This window comes from Rhinopithecus bieti, unplaced genomic scaffold (genome assembly GCF_001698545.2).
Source record: "Rhinopithecus bieti isolate Rb0 unplaced genomic scaffold, ASM169854v2 scaffold_11966, whole genome shotgun sequence".
Taxonomy (NCBI): domain Eukaryota; kingdom Metazoa; phylum Chordata; class Mammalia; order Primates; family Cercopithecidae; genus Rhinopithecus; species Rhinopithecus bieti.
Window position 1 is genome coordinate 529,273 of NW_016807254.1, and position 22,537 is coordinate 551,809.

Sequence of the window (22,537 nt, forward strand, 5' to 3'; positions counted from 1 at the left end):
GAGAGGAAGAACAGTGTGAGGCAGTGGCCCACCTGAGAGTCACATGGGGCTGTGGACCCCCTACCCCCAGCCAAGGGAAGCAGTGAGTGAGCGTGCTAGCCAGCTGGGGAAACTGTGCTTTTTCCATGGTACTGTGCAACCCATGAATTAGGAGATCCCACTCATGAACCCACACCACCGGGGCCTGGCGTCCCAACCCTGGAGCTGCGCAGATTCTCAACAGCCTCTCAGTTGGAATCTGCTTAAGCCTACCCAGCTGCCAGCACCACAGCTGTGGCTGTCTGCTGTCTAAGCCATTTGAGCTCCTTGGGGAAAGGGCAGCAGCCAGCGCTGGGACTCACAACTGCCTAATATGCTAAGCTCCCTGGGTGGGGGAAGGGCAGCATTCATCTCTATAGCTCCAGACTGCACTTTCGCCCTGCTGGAGCCAGGGAGGCTGGACCACTTGGTCCCAAGATGTGTCTCCGACAGCCCAACACTCCAACTGTGGCAAATGGCAGCAAGACTGCCTTTTCAGGCCTGACCCTGACTCATCCTTCCTCATTGGGTGGGACTTCCCTGCAGGAACTCCAGTAACTCCAGCCAGAGGCTCAGGGACAGAACCTGGATTTCCCTGGGCCTGAACCTCTAGTGGGAAGGGTGGCTGCAGTCTCAGTGGACGAGCGGACTTAGTCTTTCCTCCTGGTAGTTGTGAGGAATCTGGGAAGCCCAAACAATTGGGTTTTCCACCAGTGAAGCATACTCCTTCCACCAAGGGACAAAGTGGTTCACTAAATTGTTCTTGTTCCCCATGTCCCTAAACTGGGTGAGACCCTCCAACAGGGGTTGTCAGACACCCTATACAGGACCAACCCTACTGGCATCAGCTTGATGCCCCTCAAGTTCAGAGATCCCAGAAGAAGGAGCGGGCACCCATCTTTGCTGTTCTCCCAACTCCTTGAGTGACGTCTCTGGCACGGGGATGAACGAGATGAGTAGGGCCTGAGGTAAACCCCCAGCAAACTGCAGCAGCCCTACAGAAGAGGGACCTGACCATTGAAAGAAAAACAAACAGAAAGCAAGAACAATAGCATCAACCACAACAAAAAATCCCCCACAAAAACCCCATCCAAGTGTCAGCAGCCTCGAAGATTGAAACTAGACAAACTCATAAAGATGAGAAAGAATCAACTAAAAAATGCTGAAAACCCAAAAAACCAGAGTGCCTCTTCTCTTTCAAATGATCGCAATGTCTCACCAGCAAGAGTACAGAAATGGACAAAGGATGAGATGGACAAATTGACCAAAGTCGGCTTCATAAGATGGATAATAAAAAACTACACTAAGCTAAAGGATCATGTTCTAACCCAAGGCAAAGATGCTAAGAACCTTGATAAAAGATTAGAGGAACTGCTAACTAGAATAACTAGTTTAGAAAGGAACATAACTGACCTGATAGAGCTGAAAAACACAGTACAAGAACTTCCTGAAGCATACACAAGTATCAATAGCCGAATGGATCCAGCAGAAGAAAGGATGTCAGAGTTTGAAGTACACCTTGCTGAAATAAGGCATGCAGACAAGGCTAGAGAAAAAAGACTGAAAAAGAATGAACAAAGTCTTCAAGAAATATGGGATTTCATAAAAAGACTGAACCTAAAACATAAACATAATCTATCATATAAACAGAAACAAAGATGAAAATCTCACAATTACCTCAATAGATTCAGAAAAGGCCTTTGATAAAATTCAACATACCTTCATGTTAAAAACTCTCAATAAACTAGATATTGATGGAACATATCTCAAAATAGTAAGAGCTATTTATGACAAACCCACACCCAATATCAGTTTAAATGGGAAAAACTGAAAGCATTCCCTTTGAAACTGGTACATGACAAGAATGCCCTCTCACTACTCTATTTATCATAGTTTTGGAAGTTCTGGCTGGGACAATCAGGCAAGAGAAAGAAATAAAATCTATTCAAATAGGAAGAGGATGTGAAACTGTCTCTGCTTGTAGATGACATGATTTCATATTTAGAAAATCCCATCACCTCAATCCCAAAACTCCTTAAACTGATCAGCAACATCAGTAGAGTCTCAGATTATAAAACTCAATGTGCAAAAATCACAGACATTCCTATATACCAACAGTAGACAATAAGAGAGCCAAATCATGAATGAATTCCCATTCACAATCACTACAGAGAATAAAATACCTAGGAACACAGCTAACAATAGATGTGAAGAACCTCTTCAAGGAGAACTACAAACCACTCCTGAAGGAAATCAGAGAGGACACAAACAAATGGAAAAACATTCCATCCTCATGGATAGAAAGACTCAATATCATGAAAATGGCCATACTGCCCAAAGCAATTTATAGATTCAATGATATTCTCATCAAATTACCATTGGCATTCTTTACAGAATTAGGAAAAAGCTACTTTAAATTTTATGGAACAAAAGAAGACCCTGTATAACCAAGACAATCCAAAGCAAAAAGAACAAAGCTGGAGGCATCACATCACCTGACTTCACACTATACCACAAGGATACAGTAACCAAAACGTCGTGATACTGGTACCAAAACAGACATATAGACAAATGGAACAGAACAGAGACCTCAGAAACAACACCACACGTCTACAACCATCTGATCTTTGACATACCTGACAAAAAGACCAATGGAACAGAACAGAGACCTCAGAATTAACACCACACATCTACAACTTTCTGATCTTTGACATGACAAAAACAAGCTATGCAGAAAGGATCTCCTATTCAATAAATGGTGTTGGGGGGGAAACTGGCTAGCCATATGCAAAAAAGTGAAACTAAACCCCTTCCTTATATCTTGTACAAAACTTTACTCAAGATGAATTAAAAACTTAAATGTAAAATACCAAATCACAAAAACCCTAGAAGAAAACCTAGGCAATACCATTCAGGGCATAGGCATGGGCAAGACTTCATGATGAAAATGCCAAAAGCAATGGCAACAAANGACAAAACAAGCTATGCAGAAAGGATCTCCTATTCAATAAATGGTGTTGGGGGGGAAACTGGCTAGCCATATGCAAAAAAGTGAAACTAAACCCCTTCCTTATATCTTGTACAAAACTTTACTCAAGATGAATTAAAACTTAAATGTAAAATACCAAATCACAAAACCCTAGAAGAAAACCTAGGCAATACCATTCAGGGCATAGGCATGGGCAAGACTTCATGATGAAAATGCCAAAAGCAATGGCAACAAAAAGCCAAAATTGACAAATGAGATCTAATTAAACTAAAAAGCTTCTGCACAGCAAAAGAAATTATCATCAGAGTGAACAGGCAACCTACAGATTGGAGAAAATTTTTGCAATCTACCCATCTGACAAAGGTCTAATATCCAGAATCTACAAGGAACTTAAACAAATTTACAGGAAACAAACAAACAAACAGCCCCATCAAAAAGTGGGCAACGTATATAAACAGGCACTTCTCAAAAGAAGACATTTACACAGTCAACAAACATATGAAAGAAGGCTCAACATCACTGATCATCATCAGAGAAATGCAAATCAAAACCACAATGACAAACTATTTTACGTCAGTCAGAATGGCAATTGTTAAAAAATCAAGAAACAGGATAGGTGCAGTGGCTCACGCCTGTAATCTCAGCACTTTGGAAGGCTGAGGCAGGAAGATCATGAGGTCAGGAGATCAAGGCCATCCTGGCTAACATGGTGAAACCCAGTCTCTACTAAAAATACAAAAAATTAGCCGGGTGTGGTGGCAGGCACCTGTAGTCCCAGCTACTCAGGAGGCTAAGGCAGGAGAATGGCATGAACCTGGGAGGCAGAGCTTGAAGTAAGCCAAGATTGGCCACTGCACTCCAGCCTGGGCGACAGAACAAGACTCCATCTCAAAAAAAAAAAAAAAAAAATCAAGAAACAATAGATGCTGACTAGGCTGTGGAGAAATAGGAACATTTTACACTGTTGGTAGGAATGTAATTTAGTTCAACTATGGTGGAACACAGTATGACAATTCCTCAAAGATCTAGAACCAGAAATACCATTTGACTCAGCAGTCTGATTACTAGGTATATACCCAAAGGAATATAAATGATTCTACTATAAAGACACATGCACATGTATGTTTACTGCAGCACTATTTACAAGAGCAAAGACATGGAACCAACCCAAATGCCCATCGGTGATATAGACTGGATAAAGAAAATGTGGTATGTACACACCGTGGAATACTATGCAGCCATAAAAAGGAATGAGATCATGTTCTTTATGGGGACATGGATGAAGTTGGAAGCCATTATCCACAGCAGACTAATGCAGGAACAGAAAATCGAATATTACATGTTCTGACTCATAAGTGGGAGCTGAATTTTGAGAACACATGGACACAGAGAGGGGAACAACACAAAGCAGTGCTTGTTGAAGGGATGGGGGGTGAGGGAGGGAACTTAGAGGATAGGTTGATAGGTGCAGCACATCATCGTGATGCACATATACCTATGTAACAAACCTGCACATTCTGCATATGCATCCTGTTTTTTTGGAAGAAATAAAGCAAAACAAAGTTTTTGTTTTGTTTTTTTGAGACAGTCTCACTCTGTCTCCCAGGCTGGAGTGCAGTGGAGCAATCTCAGTTCACTGCAACCTCTGCCTCCGGGTTCAAGGGATTCTCCTGCCTCAGCCTCCTGAGCAGCTGGGACTACATACAGGTGCATGCCATCACAACCGGCTAATTATTTTTATTTTTAGTTGAAACAGGTTTTACAGTATTAGCCGGGATAGTCTCAATCTCCTGACCTTGTGATCTGCCTGCCTTGGCCTCCCAAACTGCTTGGATTACAGATGTGAGCCACCGCACCTGACCCACAAAGTTTTTTTTTTTTTAGACAGATTCTCGCTTTGTCACCCAGGCTGCGACCTCTGCCTCCCAGGTTCAAGCAATTCTCCTGCCTCAACCTCCTAAGTAGCTGGGAGTATAGGCACATCCCACCATGCCTATTTTTGTGTTTTTAGTAGAGACAGGGCTTTACCGTGTTAGCCAGGATGGTCTCGATCCTGACCTCGTGATTCACCCACCTCTGCCTCCCAAGGTGCTGGGATTACAGGCATGAGGCACTGCACCTGGCCCACAAAGTTTTTTTGTAAAAGAAAATAGAAACCAAGAAAGGTAAATCTTCCAATTTTCAGGATTTTGCAGAAAAGTGTATTTTATGAAAATATTACAATCTTTAAATGCTAATATTTAGTTTAATTTATTTACAACACTATGCAGACAAATTAAAATGTGTAGCTACTGGCCATGAAGGCTGAGGCAGGAGAATCACTGGAACCCATGAGGTGGAGGTTGCAGTGAGCTGAGATCATGCCACAGCACTTAAGCCTGGGTGACAGAGTGAGACTCTGTCTAAAAAAAAAAAAAAAAGGTCATATTTATTCTTATATAGTATGCATATATCACAAAATGTGTTATGTAGCAGACATTCAATAAAAGTTAGCTTACACATCCAACAGAAAACTAAACTTGCCCCTCTCATTTACTCATTTTTCCTATTTTACTTTACATTTACATACTTTAATCTCTTGAAATCATTCCAGGATCTGTTCATGAAATCTTAGATCAGATTCCATCTCAGAGGTTCTATATGAACCTTATTTCTCTTCCTTCTCTCCAAAGTTGAGCATCCTTTTGTCTCTTTGCTTTCCAATATTGAGGTCTTTTAGTGTTAGTTTCATACGTAGCATTTGTCCCTCTTTGGATTATTTTTTAACTGAGATAAAATTTGCATCCAGTGGAAGGCATAAGTCCTAAGTATAAATGTTAATGAATTTTGACAATTGTATACATTTGTGTAATTCAAAAACCCCCCAAAATTCACATTCTCAGAGAATTCTCTGACATCACAGGTAAGCACTTAAATTTGCCCGTTTTAATGTTCATATAAGTGGAATCAATTTTGTATACTTTTAAGTGAGTGTCTACTGATGTTCAATATAATGCTTTCAAGATTGCTTTATGGTACTACACACATAAGTAGTACATACCACTTTATTGCTGAGTATTATTCCATTGTATGAATATACTGTAACTTTATTCATTCTCCTGTGCAATGAACATTTTGTTTGGTTTCTAGTTTGGAGCTACTATGAAAAAAGCTCTTACGAACCTTCCCTCACATATAAGTATTTTCCTGAACATATATTTTTATTGATCGTGTGTAAATACCTAGAATGAAAGTGCTGAGTTTTAGAGTAGGTGTATACTCAAGTTAGTAAGAAACTAACCAACAGTTCATTATGGTGACTGTTCCATTTTAAAGTCCTTGCTAACATTTGGTATTACATTTTAGTCATTGCAATGTGTTATTTCTTGGTTTTTCATTTTTTATGACTATGTTGAACTCTTTGTCTTGTGCATAGTGGCTATTCTATTTTTGTTTTTGTTGTTGTTGCTGTTGTTGTCGAGACAGGGTCTCACTCTGTAACCCAGGCTGGAGTGTAGTGATGCAATCTTGGCTCACTGCAGCCTTGACCGCCTGAACTCAAGCATGCTCCTGCCTCAGTCTCCAGAGTGGCAGGGACAACAGGTTGTGTCATCACACCTGGCTAATTTTTGTATTTTTTGTAAAGATGGGGTTTCACCATGTTGTCTGGGCTGATCTCAAACTCCTCGATTCAAGTAATCCACCTACCTCAGCTTCCCAAAGTTCTGAGATTGATAGTGGTGGTGGTCCATCTGGAGCACTGCTCCCTACCGAGTTGGGTGGGCGGAAGACCTGTGCTCCAGGATGCAGCTACAGCCACTCAGCCATGGATGGCATGTTGATGGCAGAAGACAGACAGGTTCCTGGGTGGAAAGTGGCAGGTCCCCGACGAAACCCCACTCTCTTTTTTCTTTTTTCTTTTTTTTTCTTTTTTTTTTTTTTGAGACAGAGTCCTTCTCTGTTGCCCAGGCTGGAGTGCAGTGGTGCGATCTGGGCTCACTGCAAGCTCTGCCTCCTGGATTCATGCCATTCTCCTGCCTCAGCCTCCTGAGTAGCTGGGACTACAGGCCCCCGCCACCATGCCCAGCTACTTTTTGTATTTTTAGTAGAGGCAGGGTTTCACCGTGTTAGCCAGGATGGTCTTGATCTCCTGACTTCGTTATCCACCCACCTCAACCTCCCAAAGTGCTGGGATTACAGGCATGAGCCACTACACCTGGCCAAAACCCCACTTTCAATCCAGGGATAGCCTGAATCCTCGGGCCTGGGCTGCCAGTTCTGAGTCAGAATGAGAATTTATGCTGTTTTCTCTGGACCCACCCATGGCTGCCCATGAACCAATTAGCACACATTTCCTCCCTTCTGAGCCCATAAAAACCCCAGACTCAGCCAGACACTGGGACTACCACCTGCGTGAAGGAGCTACCCACTCCAGCTGTCGTCTCCATTGAGGGCTGCACTCATCAGGACTACCTATCTGTGGAAAGGAGCTACCCACTATGAGTCTCTTCTCTGCTGAGAGCTGGACACTTGTCAGGATGCCCTGCCTGTGGAAAGGAGCTATTTTGCAGGCTAGTAGGAGCACTAATCAGAAAGAATAAAAACAGTCAATTGATTCCATCAAACTTAAACACTTGCTCTTTGAAAGACATTCTTATGAAGATAGATAAGCTGCAAACTGGGAGAAAATATTTGCTGTGCATGTATCTGAAAAACTTCATAACTCAACAATAAAAAGACAGCCCAATTAAATAATGGGCAATGATCTGAACAAACACTTCCCAAATGAAAATATGAGTAGCCATGGCTGGGTGCAGTGTCTCACACCTGTAATGGTGTCACAGGATCCTTAGGTTGTCACTTTTCCAGCTCAGAATGTCTGTGGCCAGTGGCACCTTTGCTCTTTTGATCTCCTGAGAGCTGTTCCTTAGCTCAATGAAGCTCCTCTTCACCTTGCTCACCCTCCAGTTGTCCGCATACTTCATTCTTCCTGGATGCAGAAAAAGTACTCAGGACCCATCGAATGACAGAACTGAAAGAGCTGTAACACAAACAGGGCTGAAACATCCTCCTGCTCACAACTTTGTGGGTGACAAGAAGGAGAGAAGGAGAGAAAAGCTGCAGCTGTATTAGTTTATTTTCACACTGCTGATAATGACATACCTGAGACTGGGAAGAAAAAGAAGTTTAATGGACTTACAGTTCCACGTGGCTGGGGAGGCCTCACAATCGTGGTGGAAGGCAAGGAGGAGCTAGTCACATCTTCCATGGATGGCAGTGTGCAAAGAAAGAGAGCTCATGCAGGGAAACTCCCGTTTTTAAAAGCATCACATCACGTGAGACTTAGTCGCTATCACAAGAACAGCACAGAAATGACCTGCCCTCATGATTCAGTCATCTCCCACCCGGTCCCTCCCACAACACATGAAAATTGTAGGAGCTAAAAGATGAGATTTGGATGGGGACACACAGCACAAACATATTAGAGGCCCTTTGGGGAACCCAGACCTAGAACCTCCCCAAGCCAGAGCTGTAACACCATCTTTGGGGCTCTGCAGTTCCTGGCATCCCCAGACTTCCGGGTTACACTGTGTTCCCTGGTCCCTACAGTGGAAGTCCATTGCAGTATGCCTGGTTTAGCTACAGCATCACAGGGAGCTGGTACCTGTGTGGTGCCTGGAGCTACCCATCCCACTGAATCTGGCATGCCTGACTGTGCGCAGTGGCCAGACTGTACTTGCTCACACATTCTTCACCACTCCACACCTGGCTCACCCTTGCCAGGCATGGGATGTGGGCTGGTAGCATGAACTGAGCACAGCCTGCCAGGCAGTGTGGGCAGAACAAGCTCAGTGGGCCCAAGAAAAACTCAGGCAAAAGTGCCACCAGCCACAGAAATTTCAAACTGGAAAAGCGACACTCTAATGATCCTGTGACAGCATTACAGGTGTGAGCTAGTGCACCCAGCCCTGGCTACTCTCATATTTTTCTTTGGAAAATGTTTGTTCAGATCGTTACCCATTGTTTAACTGGGCTAACTTTTTATTGTTGAGTTATAAGGTTTTTTTTTTTTTTTTTTTTCCAGGTATATGCACTGCAAATATTTTCTTCCAATTTGCAGCTTACCTATTTTCATAAGAATGTCTTTCAAAGAGCAAGTGTTTAAGTTTGATGGAATCAATTGACCATTTTTATTCTTTCTGATTAGTGCTCCTAATAGCCTAAGAAATCGTTGCATATCTCAATGTCACAAAAATGTTTATGTTTGCTTCTAGAAGGTTTATAAATCTAGCTTTTACAGTATAGTTCTATGAAGTGTTCTCAAATTAATCTTTGTGCAGGCTGTTGAGGTCTGGTTCATATTTTTCATTTTTATATTTCATTCCTCCACATTATTTGTTAAATAGATATTGTTTCCCCATTGAAATTATTTGGTGCCTCCTTTGAAAAACCATTGATTGGTTCATATAAGTTTACTCTCTTTGAATGGTCTCTTTATTTGGCCTTATGTAAATAGTATAGTATTTTGATTACTGTAGCTTTGTAGTAACTTTAAAATCAACAAGCTTAAGTTCCTCATCTTTGTTTTCTTCAAAATCATTCTGGTTTCTGTTGATTCTTTGCATTTCTACAGACATTTTCAAGTCAGGTTTTTTGTTTATATTTTAAAAGCCTGGTTTGATTGGGTTGCATTAAATCAAATTGATTAATTTGAGATAATTGATATGTTCAATGCATTTAGTCTTCTGATCCATTAATATAGTATGTTCTCCATTACTTCAGATCTTTTTACACTTAACTTCTGCTGGGCATGGTGAGGCACATCTGTAGTTCCAGCTACTTTGAAAGCTGAGGCAAGAAGGTCCCTCGAGCCCAGGAGTTCCAGGCTGCAGTGAACGATGACAGTTCCTGTAAATAGTCACCCTACCCTATGCACTTCTGCCTGTGCTACATAGCAAAATCTTGTCTCTTAAATAAGAGAGAGAAAAAAAGAGAGAGATAATTTGTATGTATCTTATAAACCATAACTTCTGTCAGAAATATTTTATGTTTTCAAACTAGAGGTCTGTTTTAGCAAGTTTTATTTCTAATAATTGTTAGCATGTAGACAGCAAAATGATATTTATAAATTGTCATTGAACACTGCAATGCTGTCAAATTCATTAATTAGATCTATTAGCTATGTTTATGTAGATTCCTTTGGATTGTCTACGTAAACAACCATATTGTATGCAGATAAAGACACTTCTTTTTTCTTTCTTTCTAACCCATAAGTCATTTAGTTAGTTACTTGTTGTTGTTTCTTACTGAATTAGCTAACACTTCCAGTACAAAGGTGTTGATCAAGTGGTGAGAGCAGAAATCCTTATCTGATTTCTGATTTAAAGTGGAAGCAGTTAGTATTTTACAATTAAGCATTATACTTACTGTAGGTTTTTCTTTATATTCCTAGTTTGCTGAGAGGTTTTTATTTTTTAATCATAGATGGGTGCTCAATTTTGTCAAATGTTTTGTCACATGTATTACGATTATCATATGAATTTTGTCCTTTCTTTTATTATTTTGATAATGGTTTTGACTAATTTTAAACTATTAAATCAACATTATATTGTTGGGATAACAGCATAATGTCATGTCTTACACTATTTATATAATGTAGAATGTATTTTGTACTTTGTTAAGGATTTTTACATGTCTTTTCATAAGAGATTGTGTTCTGTGCTATTTGCTTCTTGAAATATATGCAACTGATTTTTGTATCATAATTAGTTTGGCCTCGTAAAATTATATAGAAAGTGATCTCTTTCCTTTTATAGATGAAACATTTGTGTAAGATTGGTATCATTGCTTTACCAGTAGTTAGAGTCTACCAGTGAAAACACCTTGACCTGGTGGGAAAGTTCAAACTTGTAAATTTTTTTTTTTCCAAACAAATCTAGGCCTATTCATGTGTTCTGCTTCTTTTATCTAATCTGTCTTTCGTCAAAAACTAATCACAGAGGATGACAGAAGTTTTCCTCTGCTTATTTTTAAGCCCTTTAATGTATGCCTACAAGATGTCATGGTACACCACAAATTACTTAAGACTTGGACAACCAATGGCTTAAGAAAATACAAGTGATAAAATTCACACATCCCAATAATTATCTTTCAACATGATCATTCTAAGAAGCTCTCTACTAATTCTGACAACATGGTCACAACACCAGCTTGAGATGCAGCCTCAGATAAGTATTTTTGGTTTTAAATGCATTAATAGGACCTGGGTCGATAATCCTTATTTTAGTAACTTGTATCCTTTATTGGTTTTCCTATATTATCTAAGTCATCAAACTTATTGACATGTATTTACTCACAATATTTAGTTATTATATCATATTTTCTGTAGGATCTATAGTAACATTCTCTTAATCATTTCTGACATTGTGTTTTTCTCTTTATTTTCTTGACGAATTTTGCTAGAGATGTATCAATTTTCTTCATCTTTTTATAAAACTGGCTTTTGGCTTTTGTTGACTTTCTCTATCATTTACTCTCAATTTTATTCATTTATATTCTTGACATTATTTATTTCCTTCTGTAGTTGACTCTTAAACAATGTGAGTTTGAACATAGGGGTCCACTTATGTACAAATATTCTTCTGTCTCTGTCTGTCTCCAGACAGAAGGACTTCCTTCCTCTTCCTCCTCAGCCTACTCAACATAAAGATGATGAGGATGAAGGTGTTTATGATGATCACTTCTACTTAACAAAGAGTAACTATATTTTTTTTTGCATGTGATTGTCTTAATAACCTTCTTTCTCTATCTTACTTTATTGTAAGAATACAGTATATTACATATATATATATAGCATACAAAATATGTATTAATGGACTATTTATGTTATTGGTAATACATACTTTGTCATAACTTTAACTGAGTAGGTGAAAGATCTGTACACAGGAAATTACAAATAATTGATGAAAGAAATTAAAGAAGGCACAAATAAATTGAAAGATATATTGTGTTTCCAGATTTAAATAGTTAATATTGTTAAAATGTCCATAGGGATTCCTTTTTATCCTCTTCACTTCTCATCGCTTGTTGTGTTGGCCCACACCCTCTATCTGTGTGTCTCATCAAAAGCCATATGTTAATCTCAACAGATGCAGAAAAAGTGTTTGATAAAATCAAACATTTCTTCATGATAAAAACTCTCAACACATTAGGCATAAAGGAACATGCCTCAAAGTAATACGAGCTAACTGTGACAAACTCACAGCCAACATCATACTGAATGGACAAAAGCTGGAAGTGTTCACCTTAAGAATTAGAATAAGACAAGGATGCCCACTCTCACCACTCCTATTCAACTGGAAGTCCTAGTCAGAGTAATCAGTCAAGAAAAAGAAATAAAAGGCATCCATATAGGAAAACAGGAAGTTAAATAATCTCCCTTCACTGAGTTATAATTCTATATCTAGGAAACTCTAAAGATTCTGCAAAATAATCCTAGAGCTGATAAAACAATTTAAGTAAAGTTTCAGTTTACAAAATCAACGTACAAAAAGTAGTAGCACTTCTAAACACCAACAATGTTCAAACTGAGAACCAAATCGAAATGCAGTTCCATAGCCACACAAAAACTAAAATATTTAGGAATAAATCAAACCAAGGAGGTGAAGGAACTCTCCAAGGAGAGCTACAAAACACTATTGAAAAAAGTCAGAGATGATACAAACAAATGGAAAAAAATTCCAGGCTCATGGATTGGAAGAATTAGTGTTGTAAAATGGCCAAACTACCCAAAGCAACCAACAGATTGAATTCTATTCCTATCAAATTACCAGCATCACTTTTCACAGAATTAGGGAAAGCTATTCTAAAATTCATATGGAACCGAAAAAGAGCCTGAATAGCCAAGGCAATCCTAAGCATAAAGAACAAAGCTGGAGGCATCATATTACCCAACTTCAAACTATACTACAAAGCTATAATAACCAAAACAGCATAGTACTGATATGAAAGCAGATACATACATGAAAGAAACATGATAGAGAACCCAGAAATAAAAACACACACCTACAGCCATCTGATCTTCCACAAAGTTGACAAAAAATAAGCAATACAGTAAGTACTCACTAGTCAATAAATGACACTGCAATAGCTATCCATATGCAGAAGATATCCAAATGGCTATCCAAATGCAGAAGAATGAAACTGGACTCTTGCCTATCACCATATACAAAAATCAGCTCAAGATGGATTAAACACTTAAATGTAAGATTTCAAACTATAAGAATCCTAGGAGAAAACATAAGAAATATGCTTCTAGACATCACATTGGTCTTGGCAAAAAAATTATAACTAAGTCCTCAAAAGCAACTGCAACAAAAATGAAAACTGACAAATGGCATCTAATTAAACTAAAGAACTTCTGCACAGCAAAACAAACTATCGACAGAGTAAATAGATAAGCTACAGAATGGGAGAAAATATTCACAAACTATGCATCCAACAAAGGTCTAGTATCCAGATTCTTATTATAAGGAACTTAAATCAACAAGTAAAATACAAATAACCCAATTTTAAAAAATGGGCAAAAAGCATGAACAGACATTTCTTAAAAGAACACATATAAGCAGCCAACAAACATGAAAAAATATTCCACATCACTAATCCTCAGAGAAATGCAAATCAAAACCACAATGATATAAGTAACACCAGTCCGAATGGCTTTTATTAAAAAGTTAAAATATAACAGATGATGGTGTGGTTATGGAGAAAAGTGAATGCTTATATATTGTTGATGGGAATATAAAGGAGCTCAGACACTGTGGAAAGTAGTTTGGAGATTTCTCAAGGAATTAAAAATAGAACTACCTTTCAACCTGGCAATTCCATTATTTATTATATAACCAAAGGAAAATCAATTATTCTACCAAAAGGACACGTCCAGTCATATGTTTATCGTATTGTTATTCACAGTAGCAAAGACATGGAATCAACTCAGGTGTCCATTAAATGATGGACTGAATAAAGAAAATGTGGTACACGTTTACCATGGAATACTATACAGTCATAAATATAGACAAAATTGTTTTCTTTGCAGCAACATGGATGTAGCTAAAGGTCATTATCCTAAGCAAATTATTGAATAAATGGAAAACCAAATACTGCATGTTCTCACTTATAAGAAAAAGCTAAACATTGAGTACACACAGACCTAAAGATGACAACAATAGACACTGGGAACTACTTGGGTCTGAGGGGAGAGAGAGGGCAAGGGTTGAAAAACTATTTATTGTATACTATGCTTACAACGTGGGTGATGGGATCAAATGTGCCCTAACCTTCAACTTCATGCAGTATGCCTATGTAACAAACATGCACAGGTAGTTACTGAATCTAAAATAAATGTTGAAATTAAAAATAAAAGAATTGAGGGCTCAAAATTAAATCCACCCATTTATTACAGTCAATTGATTTCCAACAAAGATACCAAGTATACACAATAGGAAAAGGCAGATTTTCAATAAATGGTACTGGAAAAACTGATATGCACATGCAGAAGAATGAAATTAGATTCTTATATCATGCTATATATAAAAAACAGCTCAAAATGAACAAAAAGCTTAAATGTAGCACTTAAAATTGTAAAACTGCAAGAAAAAAACATAAGGGAAAAACTTCATGACATTGGTCTGGGCGATGATTTCTTTAATAGGATGCCAAAGGAACAGATAACAAAAGTAGAAATAGACAAATAAGATTATATCAAACTAAAAAGATGCTTCACAGCAAAGGAAACAATCAACATAGTTGTATTAGTCAATTCTGACACTGCTATAAAGAACTGCCTGAGAGGGTAATTTATATAGGAAAGAGTCTTAATTGACTCAGAGTTCTGCCGGCTGTAGAGATCTCAGGAAACTTACAATCATGGCAAAGGGGAAAGTAAACAAGTCCTTCTTCACATGGCGACATGAAGGAGAATTGCAGAGCAAAGTGGGGAAAGTGCAGAGATCCTTATAAATCCATGAGAACTCACTTGCTATCATGAGAACAGCAGGAGGAAACATCCCCATGTTCTAATCACCTCTCCATGGCATCCCTCTCCCAACATGTGGGGATTACAATTTGGATTACAATTCAAGATAGGATTTGGTTGTGGACACAGGGCCAGACTATATCAACAGTGAATATGCAATTGATAGAATGGGAGACAATATCTGCAAACTATGCATCTGTAAAGGTGCTAATATCCAAAATATGTAAGTAACTCAACTCAATACCAAGTAAATAAATAAACCAATTAAAAAATAGGCAAAAGGGCCAGGCACGGTGGCTCACACCTGTAATCCCAGCACTTTGGGAGGCCAAGGTGGGTGGATCACCTGAAGTCGGGAGTTTGACACCAGACTGACCAACGTGGAAAAACCCTGTCTCTACTAAAAAAAAAAAAAAAAAAAAAAAATACAAAAAATTTGTCAGGCGTGGTGGTGCATGCCTGTAGTCCCAGCTACTAGGGAGGCTGAGGGATGAAAATCACTTGAATCCAGGAGATGGAGGTTGCAGTGAACCAAGATTGCACCATTGCACTCCTGCCTGGGCAACAAGAGTGAAACTCTGTCTCAAAAAAATAAAATAAATAAAATAAAATAAAATAAAATAAAATGGCAAAGTACTTGAATAGTTATTTCTCTCAATAAGACAAAATGCCCAACATATGTAAGTGTGTGTGTGTGTGTGTGTGTATTTGTCTCTCTGTCTGTATGTAATGCTCTATATCATAAGCGTCAGGAAAAGCAAAATAAAAACACAATGAGATATTGTCTCACACCTGTTAGAAGGACTATTATTAAAAAATGATAACAAGTGTTGACTAGGATGTGGGGAAAAATAAGTCCTCATACAGTTAGTGACAATGTAATTATGGAAAACTGTATGGAGGTCCCTCAAAAAATAAAAAAAAAAAAAACTGCCATCTGATCCATCAATTTAACTACTGGGCATATATTCAAAGGAAAATAAATCTGTATTTCAAAGAGATATCTGCACCTCCATGTTTATTGCAACATTATTCACAATAGCTAAAATGGGGAATCTACCAAAATATCTATCAATGGATGAATGAATAAAGAAAATGTGATAAATATACACAATAAAACAGTATTCAGCTATAAAAATAAGGGAATTATGTAGTTTTTGACAGCATGAATAAACCTGGAAGATGTTACATTAAGTGAAATAAGCCAAGTACAAAAGGAAAAATACTGCATAATCTGAAAGAGTTGAACTCAGGTAAGTAGAAAGTAGAATGATGGTTATCAGGGACTGGAATGGTTTTGGGGGTGGGTGCTTGGAAATGTTGATAATAGGACACAAAGTTTCAATTAGACAGGAGACATATGTCAAGAGATCTCTTGTACAACATATTGGCCATAATTAACAATATATTGTATTCTTGAAAATACTGAATGGATGTAAAGGGTCCTTATGACAAAAATAACTATGTAAGGTGATACATATATTAATTAACCAAGTTAGTCATTCCACAATGGATGCATACTCCAAAAATATGTTGTAAATAGTAAGAACATACAATTTTATCTGTTGATATTTAAAAAATAAAAGTAAAATGTAGCAATTTTTAAAAATATACTAAGATCTTTACTACAGTGTTTGCTTTCACACCTTCAGGTCAAGACATTCTTTCATTGCACACAAGTGATTATAATCAGGAATTGTTTTGTGAGAATGAAGTCAGCAGAAACGCTGGTAAATAATAAGAATGTTTTCTGGCACCTGGTTGTGGTAATACAATACTTTATCTCCACATTAATAATAGCTGGTATTTATGGAGTCATTGCTTTCTTACAGCATCTCTATGGAATTCAATTATATCCTGTTTTACAAATAGAGACACGGAGGCCCAGAGTTTGAATAGTGGTTTGTGGTGGAACTGTGCTTCAAACACATGTATTCTAGCTCAAGAGTCCACGTTCTCAACCATTCTGCTATAACCATACGCAGAGTCCACAATATGTAAGTACCTGATACATAGATTCTTGGGATGGCAATATTTGTATTGAGATTGCTTGGATGCAGCAATTCTTTCTCTCTCCTTTTCTCTGCTTACAGTGTGTGGCCAATGTCATTTTAATTAAGGCATTATTCATTTAAATGTGATAACGGAGTCAATCATGTTTCAGTGAAATTTTGTCAGGTGACTTTGAATAATGGTTCTTAATTTATTATTGTTAATGCACAGGGAGATTGCAATCTGGATCACAGCAGGGGGAGTCTGCATTCAGAAATGTCTTATTTGATTTTAGATTTTTAAGAATATAATTTATTGCCATTCATTTAATACGACAAAATTTACTTTTAAAAGTCAGATTTTAGGTTTCTCTTAAAATAAAAAAAATCAGAAATTGTAGAAATAATGGACCCATGTTCCACATAGGGGCAATCTGCTAGAGCTTATATTCATTAGCATAACCTGTTTAACACCCTTTGGCAATTTAATTAGCAGCCATTGAAATGTAGTTTCACTTGAAAGAAAATATTTGCTGATATCAGTTTGTAAAATTGTCTATAGAAATATCTTATTCTTTTAAACATTTGTATCAAACGGTTCATAATTGAAGTGTGTTTTTGTATTTAAACATTCACTTATTAAAGTACATTCAATGTATGTACTTTGTATATCTCTTCTTCATGGCTTTATATCTCTTCTCTTCCTCTTAGTAGCTTTGTAAACACAAGTAAGTTATTTCACATCTCTCTTCCCAGTTTCCCTTATCATAAAATGAATTTGAACATGAGCCTATCTCATAGACTTTTGTAAGCATTAAGAAAAGTATCTGACATATAATAGATAGTTGTTATAGAGATAGTGTCTGACACTAGAGAGTTGTTATAATAGATAGATAGTTGTTAGACAATTCATTTTTTACTATTGCATGTAGTGATGCCAAAATATACCTTCTGGGGCATTTACAATGTTGAACTCCTCTAGGTTAGATTTTTAGAATTAGAACCATTAAGTAAAAAAGAAATGTGCACTTTAAAGTTTTACAGATGTGATTTTGGCAAATTATTCCCCAAGCAGGGAGTTTCAATTAAATACACATCAATACGTGTGCCTGGTAGATACTGGGGAGTATTATTCTTTTAAAATTTGGCCAATCTGATGTTTAAAAAGTGAGTTGCTTTTGTTGTTTTGTGCTGCCTTTCTTTGATACCTATTAAATCTAATTGTAACAGTTATTTAACTCTGTGTAACAATTTACTCCAAAACTTAGCATCTTGGAACATTTATTAACTAAAGCAGTTTGTAAGAGTCAAGAATCTGGGAGCAGTTTTGCTAGATGCTAAGGCCTTAAGTTGTCTCATGAGACTGCAGGTAAACTGTAGATGAGGGGTGCAATCTCTGAAGGGACTGGAGTATCTAAGTTGACTCCTATGGCTATTGGCAGGCGGCTTCAGTTCCTCACCATGTGCATCTCTCCACAGGGCTGGTCACAAAATGGCTTCCCCCAGAGCAAGACAGAAGCCAGTCTTTTAAAACCTAATACTCGAAAATGATTCACAACCACTTCTGCCAGTGTTTGTTAGGAACTAACCCACTTTTATTCATTACAAGTATTTTAATAAGACCTTCTACACTTGGCCGGGCATGGTGGCTCACACACGTAATCCCAGCACTTTAGGAGGCTGACAAGGGTGGATCATTTGAGGTCAAGATTCAAGACCAGCCTGGCCAACATAGTTGGCCGTACCTGTCTCTACCATAAATACGAAAAATAGCTGGGTTGTAGTGGTGCATGCCTGTAATCCCAGCTACTCAGGAGGCTGAGGCAGGAGAATTGCTTGATCCTGGGAGGTGGAGGTTTCCCATGAGCCGAGATTGACAAATGTGAACAGCTTACCTGCAGTTCTAGCTTTTTAGCTGCCATGTTTTCTATTGCTCTCAAAGGTTTCAGTCTCAAAAACTAGTTGAACAAAGTCAGATCTGCGACCACTGCCCTAAGAAGCTCAGACACCGGCAAGTGTAGAAGAAGTAACCTTAAGGTCATGTAGTCAAACATTACTTCCTGATGTACTCTCAGAAACTCGCACACTTGGCTAGAATTTGAAGATCCATAGTGGTTGTGTTTTGAGTGGTTTCCAGAAAGAATCCTTGCTCATAAGCCTGCAGGTTTTTCTGTTGAACTCTAGAGAGAAAGCTGTAACCTGAGAAATTTCTTATGTCACACCGTCCTTGGGATGTTACTTTTCTGGCCAGAAACCTCTATGAACAGTGGTACCCTTGCCTGAGTTTTGCTTAGGCCCATTGGGCTTGCTCTGTCCACTCAGCCTGTCAGGCTGTGCTCGGCTCACGCTACCTGCCTGGATTCCATTCCTGCCACGGGCGAGCCAGATGTGGAGTGGTGAGGGTTGTGTAAGCAAGGGAGCAAGTCCGACCACTGCACAAAGTCAGGCACGCTGGCTGCTGCAGCGGATGGCAGCTCCAGGTGCTGGCATGGACACCAGCTCACTGAGAGGCTGCGGCTGGACCAGGTAGACGGCAAGCAGCTTCCATGTCTGACACTGGGGAATGTTGTGGTGCCAAGAAGCTTGGAGACTCCAGGACCTGCAGGGCCCCAAAGAGGGAGTAACAGCCCTGGCTCAGGGAGCTTCCCAGGTCTGGGCTCTCCGAAGGGCCACAGTTCTTCTCTCCCCTTCACCTGCAATGTGGTGAGCAAGGAGAGTGTTTCAGCCCTCTTATAGCTCTTTCAACCCTGCCATCTAGCAGGTCCTGAGTTCTTGTCCTGCCTCTAGGAAGAATGAGGTATGTGGACAAGTAGAGGGTGAGCAAGGTGAAGAGGAGCTTTACTGAGTGCCAGAATAGCTCAGAGGAGACCCTGGAGTGGATAGCTCCTCTCTGCAGGCAGGTCGCCCCATTGAGGGTTCAATTCTCGGCTGAGAGGAGGCATTGGAGTAGGTAGCTCCTCTCTGCAGGCAAGTCATCCCATTGTTTTCCCAAATCTGACTGAGTCTGGGGTTTCTATGGGCCTCAGAGGGGAGGAAGTACCTGTTGATTGGTCCAAGGGCAGCCATGGGTGGGCACAGGAAAAAACACCACAAGTTCCCTCTCTGGTCCAGGAGACTGGCGCCTGGCCCCCAGGCTTTAGGCTTTCCCCAGCCTGAAGGCGGGGCTTCACAAGGGACCCATCCCTTTCTTCCTTGGAACCTGTCTGCCTTCTACTGCTTTCTGTGGTGCCCAGGCCGTTCATGAAGAAGGTACAGGCAGGCCAGTGCCGAGCTTCCCTCAGTCCCCACTGGGCCTCCCTCTTGTGCGTATCAGAGCCCAAAGTACACAGGTGTCTGAGACAGCAGAGGTCTGGCATGGCAGTGCTGCCCCAAGCGTGCACACACCCGACTGGGCTGTGACAGCACCAGGACTCAGCCGCAATCTTGCCCCGAGATCAGAGCGGTGCCGAGAGCGGGAAGAGGCCGGGCAGTTGGAGCAGACACCTTCAAGACCGATGAGGCACGAAGTCGGGTACTTTCTGGGTCCCCTAGACTGTAGAGATGCCCAGGTCCTCAGCCACGGCTTAGGTGACTGCATCTGGACCCGGGAGGGCAGGGCTTCCGCCTGTTTCCGGTCCCCAGGAAACATAGCACAGGGAAGCCCAGGTCTGCAGCTGTGACTTGGGTGACTTCAGCAGTGCCCAGGAGAGCAGGCAGGAGGCCTGCTCCCAGTCTCCAAGAGCACAGGGAGGCCGGGGTCTGCAGCCATGGCTTGGACAGCTGCAGTTGCACCCGGGGAGCCACCTTGGTGCCCTGCCACCTTAGTAGCGGTGGGTTTCCCACTTGTTCCTGGCTTCCGCTGGCTCTGTGGAGAATGCAGCCCCGACTGTGCCTCCCCGTTGCAGCCTGCGTCTTGGCAGCGGCTGCTCCAGATGGCCTGCCATTGCCGTCACTTACATTTGGATTTGGATCACTTTTAGCATCACTGGTATCTTTTCAGTTCAATAGGAAACCTTAATTCATTGAAAAATTCTGTAACATTGCTGCTCAAAGGACAAGTGTGGATTCAGAACTCTGCACTTCCCAGGAGGCTTCTACGTGCAGGTGCAAATAATCCACCTCTTCTTCCAGAACACAAAGGGATAGTAAGAGGAGGTAGCTTTTACTCAAAGGGCAAATGGTACTATGGTGTCCTTCTCCAAGGAAAGTCAGTCCAAGTTCATTTGCTTCATATTGTTGGTGTATTAGTCTGCTGTCATGAGCAAATGACACAGACTGGGTGGCTTAAACAACATAAATTCATATTCTCACAGTTCTAGAGGCTAAAAGTTCATAATCAAAGTGTCCAAAATAGCTTCTGGTGAGGGTTCTCTTCCTGGCTTGTAGATGGCCTCCTTCTCTGACTGCTGCATCCTTACATGACTTTTTATTTGTTTATGAGTAATGAGAGAGAGAACTCTGCTGTCTCTTCCTCCTCTTGTAAGAACACCAGACCTATCAGGCTGGAGATCCACCCATATGCCCTCATTTAACTCTAACTATTGCCACAAAGGCTCTCTCTTCAAATACAGTCCCATTGGGTTTAGGGCTTCAATATATGAATTTTGTGGAGGACACAATTCAATCAGTAACAATTAGTACTAGTGCTCTGATACATTTGAGCCTATGATGGTCTCCATATCATAAGGAAATAAAATTTGTACCATGGTGAATTCACATTACATTCACAAAATCTTTAATAAGTCTTAAAAAGGAAAGAGCCCCAAATCTACTTAATAGAAGTAAAGTATCACTTAAGGAAATTTTCCAAAGGCAATTAAGTGATTATATTATAATTATAAATTATTATTTTTGTTAACAACAATAGGTTGGCCTTGATTTGGTTTTGATTAATTATTCAATCATCACATAGCTCTCAACCTCACTTTTCTTATCCACAAATTTGAGATTCTATTTTCTTTCCTGCTCAGCATGCTATGATCAAATAAGACACCAAATATAAAAATGCCTTATGTAAAGCACTACAACATAATATTATATCATTTACCATAGAAGGTGAATGTATATTTGGTGGCATTTATATACTTATATGCACATATTTTGTGTTATGTGCATACTTGGTGTTTCATAGCCTTCAAAACTTTCTTTGAAGTGGAGCAATTTCCGCCAGTAGCCAGCCTTATGTGGATTTATCTAATTAGAGTTAATAACAGTCATAGCTCCTTAGTGAGGAAATTTGGACTTTTATTTAGGACACAGGTATCTGACCAACACTCAGCCAGTCAGCTACTCAAATATTAAGTTTAATTTATTAAAAAATATTTTTAATGGAATCATCTATTAAAGCTGGGTGACTAATTATACCACCTGAGTCTGTGTAAGTACTACAAAACTTAGTAGTGCCATTCTGAACTTTTATGGATAATCAAAAGAGCATTGACACCATAGAAACCTAGAGTTGAAATGGAATCCCGGCTTCTGAGATACACCTAATCCATTCAAGATAGTTATTTCTTCTATTCTTTTTTTTTTTTTTTTTTTTTTTTT